Source organism: Notechis scutatus, chromosome 1 (assembly GCF_049901735.1).
Source record: "Notechis scutatus isolate UNSWTSFEM ecotype Mainland chromosome 1, rNotScu1.2, whole genome shotgun sequence".
NCBI lineage: Eukaryota > Metazoa > Chordata > Lepidosauria > Squamata > Elapidae > Notechis > Notechis scutatus.
The window spans coordinates 214,266,258-214,271,249 of NC_142009.1; positions in this window are offsets into that span (position 1 = coordinate 214,266,258).

Sequence of the window (4,992 nt, forward strand, 5' to 3'; positions counted from 1 at the left end):
TGTCATTGTTTTATAAAGTAGTTGGGATTCCAGGAAACATTCATAGCCTTTGTCACCTGAAGTAGAACTTTACAAAAAGGGATGACCATGTTTCTTTAGTCTGTATCTTACTTTCACCCTCTTCCAGGGGTGCCTTTTCCTGAAATTCCACATCAGGGTGACATCATATTGAGTCCTGTGCATTGCTCCAAAGAACTCAAATGCACTGGTCTCCTATTGTGAAGCATTGTCTTCCTTCAAGGCATAGCCTACAGAGTCAGCACATTGCCCTCAACAATCGGGTCCTCATTTTACTGACCTCAGAAGGATGGAAGGCTGGGTCAACTGTGAGCCGGTCAGGATCGGACTCCTGGAGTGAGCAGTGAATTAGCCTGCACTACTGAATTCTAACGCTTGTGCCATGGCCAACTTGCCTAGGCCAACTCACCAGGGCCAACTTGCCACAGCTAACTTGCCACAGGACAACTTACTACGCCCAACGCACCAGGGCCAACTCACCAGGGCCAACTTGCCACAGGACAACTTACTACCCCCAATTCACAGCAGGACAACTGACTGCAAGGACAAGAGTTATACTAATATCAAAGGAATGATTCATTTCTTTAATAATAGACTCATTAAAGAAAGGATGCAAAGGGAAGGACAGAATGAAATGTGAATGAAAACAATTTAAAATAATGTTTTTATTTATTTTAAATGATTAAACTGAATGGTTAGATTGTTGCATGGCAACAGTTGGCCATGGCAAGTTGTCCCTTCTCGCCTGGAGCAATCCCGCAGTCTCAGTGCTAGGATCTAACCCGGTGCCCCCACAAGAAGAAACACCTGTCTTTTTCATTTTGTGATGGCATTCTGATAACATGCAACAAGAGAAATTCTCATGTTACATATCTAAATCAATTTTTTGTCATAGAAGAGCAGATCTGTTGTAGAAGATCAGGAATACCAAAATACAGAGTGTGATGCTTTCAGAGAATACCTGTGAAAGAGGTTATCTTCTGGGTGAATTACATATTCATATAAGAGGGCAGAAAACCATGAATGACTTCGATGAGTAATCCTTAGAATTCTAGAAGGTTTACTGCTACTTGTTTCTTTTTTCTTTTCCCTTGACATTTCCTTAATAAAAGCCTTGGACGATGACAGGCAGAGATATCCAAATTGGCATACATCGGTTTCTGAGATCTGCTCACCCAGAAACAAAGAAAGTAGAAGGATAGGGTTGTATTAAAAGAGCGAGAGTGATGTATTTTCAAGGAATTGTTTTATGTAGCATTTTATTATTTCTTCTAAAATATGTCATTTTAGCTAGTCTTGGTAAATGTTGACCTGAAGACATATTGGCGGGATGAAACGTTACAAATGTTGTCTGGAGTTTATTATTGGCTCATAAAAGTCAGCATAAGCTGAATGCACACAAACACAGGCGGAATGAAAGAGAGAAATACCACTGTGCTTCATGTAGCTGAATAGGAAAAGAGGCCAGCACCAAGAAGGGGCTTGTATCGGCAGCAATCCCCTGGACAGTGCTCTACATGGATTAGCCATCTTTTCAGCCATACAAGAGGAGCAAGGCATTATGACCATTTATCACACTTACAACCATTTGCAACATCCCCCAAATCACTTGATCAAGGTTTGGATGCTTGGCAACCAGAGTTATGTGATCCCCTTCTGACAAGCAAACCCCAAAAACTTTAACCTTAGACTGTCTACTATTGACCTCACCCCTTTCCTTAGAGGTCTGTAGAGGGCGTGCATAAGCGCACCAACGTGCCTATCGTCCCTGTCCTATTGTTTCTTTTTTTGTTCGCATCCATTTCTTGTATTCATCACCATGTTTATACTTATGCCTGTTATCTAATACTTGCTTGAGAAATAAATAAACAAATAAAATAAAATAAATAAAAAGTCAATAGGGAAAGCCAGATTCACCTAACAACCGTGTGACAAACAGCAATGATTCACTTAACAACTGTGGCAGGAAAGGCCTTGGTGGCCCAGTGGTTAGAGTGCAGTACTGCAGGCTACTTCTGCTGACTGCCGGCTGTCAGCAGTTTGGCAGTTCGAATCCCACCAGGCTCAAGGTTGACTCAGCCTTCTATCCTTCCGAGGTCCCTAAAATGAGGACCCAAAATTGTTGGGGGCAATAAGCTAACTCTGTAAACCGCTTAGAGAGGTACTGTAAAGCACTGTGAAGCGGTATGTAAGTCTAAGTGCTATTGCTATTGTAAAATGGGTCCAAACTCACTTCATAACTGTCTTGCTTAGCAGTGGAAATTTTGGGCTCAGTTGTGATTGTAAATTGAAGATTAACTGTAACAGCAAATCCAGACCCTTTGCTTTATACAGGTAGTCCTTGACCTATGACTACAACCGAGCCCAAAATGTCTGTTGCTAAGTGAAACAATTGTTAAGCGAATTTTGCCCCACTTTATGGCTTTTCTTGCCACCGTTATTAAGTGATCACTGCAGTTGTTAAGTCAGTCACACAGTTGTTACGTGAACCTGGCTTCCTCATTGATTTTGCTTTTCAGAAGGGTGCAAAAGTGAATCACATGACTCCACGATACTGCTGATGACAGTATCTGAATTTTGATCACGTGACCATGGGGATGCTGTAACAGTCATAAGTGTGAAAAATGATCGTAAGTCACTTTTTTTTCAGTGTTGTGGTAACTTCAAACAGTCACTAAATGAACTGTTGTAAGTCAAGGATTGCCTCTACAATTTTGTTGCTGCAGTGACCTAATTGTTGTCTTCAAGACTAGCATTTTAGGATTGTATTAGAAACCTCATACTCCTCCTTAGTTTTAATTTTACATTGCCCCACAGCTGCACAATTAAATTCAGCAGCAGTCTTCATGTTTTGCTGAATTGTAATTTCTCCCAATCTTAGCCAGCATGGCCAATTGTGAAAAAAATTCTGGGAAATGGGAGTTCAAACAGCATTTTCATCCCCATAAATTCCCCTCTCTGAGACAGTTCAGTCATCTGAACACATAATTAACCATTAATCCCCTCGTCCAGGGGTGGGATCCGACTAGTGTAACTACTGGTTCAGTGATTTTACATTTTGCTCGTGTATATCGTTGTCAGCTAGCTGCCTGGACAGCTGAGCAGTGCTGCGCGCAGGTGCGCAGCAGTTGAAAAAGCCCTTTTTTCCTGCTTTTTCAACCGCAGCTGTGTCGCACAAAGCAGCTGTGGTTGAAAACGCAGGAAATAAAGGTCAGGTAAGAGCCCAGGCGGGTGGGTGGGCCAAAAGAGCAGCAGACATAGAACCAGTTCAATGTATGCTCTCTGTTTGCTGCTCTTCAGAGCAACCGGTTCTACAGAATTGGACAGAACCGGTAGAATCCCACCTCTGCCCTCATCATTGAGGAACAGTGGGTTTTTTAAAAAAAAAAAAATAAGCACACCAATACCAAAATAATTACCGTAAATTATCTTTTCTTGTCAATTAATGCTAATTGCATTAATTGCTTAGCAAGGAATCAGGTGGCAACGAGTTCTGGTCCCATCTTAGGCACCAAAAAAAAAGTGGCTGGATGACTTTGGGCCAGTCACTCTCTCTCAGCCCAACCCACCTCACAGGGTTGTTGTTGTGGGGAAACTAGGAGGAAGAAAGAGTATTATGTATGCTTGCCACCTTAAGCTATTTATAAATAATAATAAAGGTGGGATAAAAAATCAGATAAATAGGAAACATATTCTGAAATCTGTTATTGAAGGAGGCACTTGTGACAACATGAACATCCCCTCTAATTTTTGTCTCATGATGTGTTCTGTAATATTTATCTTCCTAAATTTACCAGATCAAATACTGTACCCTAGGTCTGTGTGTGGGTGGCTATAAAAAAAAACACCACACAATAACAACACAATAAAAACTGGAAAATTCTTTTCTCTTCTACCAGATATTCTAACAAATGATTCCATCTCAGCACTAGGTGGAGCTCTACACCCTCATCTGGATTCGTATAGTCTGGACTCTAGACTCTATGAGGGTCTTCAGTAACTCTAACAGTGGCAGTGATAGTGTCCTGATATAAAAACTGGTTCATATTAGCAAATGATTTCTCGGATGCACGTAACTTATACAATCCAGTTATTTTAGCTACACTAAGATTTCCATAGACCAAGATCTTTTGTGAGTCCTTCACTTGTTTCCATCCTCAGAATTTTCCAGCCCTGTTTTTTCCTGTTTTTTATCATCTATTCCAGAGAGATAGTTCATCACAAGACTCATACTCATCTCAAAGACTTCAGCAGCTCACTCCATTTTTCCCTTGCTTGCACCTCCATGATGTGCCTGCCTGCTCGCAAGCTTCACCATCTTGAGTTACTTATAAAGAGATAAAAACGGGTTAAAAATCTAATGAATGAATACACAAACTTGAGCCTGCTCAGGAGTAGATGAGGTAAAATATATCTCCCCTCCCAACTGTGGTCCTTTACTGATGTTCTGTAGGGTGTTGGAAGGACAGTCTCATGCAAAATGGTCAGATTCTGCAGAATAGAAGCCTGTGCAATAATACAATGTGTAATAGTACAGTGAGCAGAATTCGGAAGGCTCCCAAGTCCACTGTTCAACTCCTAAGATCTTTGAACTATAGGAGGATGTGGGGAAAGATCCAATATTGTGTCCAGGATGCCCTAGGGATAAATTTCTCTCATATTTCATCCAACTGGCCCTCTCTGAACTGACCGATTAAGCCAAGCATTCTTGCCTACTACAACCAAAACATCATATTCAACATCAAAAGATTTATGCTGCTGGAGATGCAGAAGTAGGAGAAGATCTTCAAAGTTAGGCATATCATATACTTACAATAGTTATCCAAATCTACAGGAAGGAAGGAAGGAAGAAAGGAAGGAAGGAAGGAAGGAAGGAAGGAAGGAAGGAAGGAAGGAAGGAAGGAAGGAAGGAAGGAAGGAAGGAAGGAAGGAAGGAAGGAAGGAACTGTTTGCTGCTATTGAATTGCTCTGCTG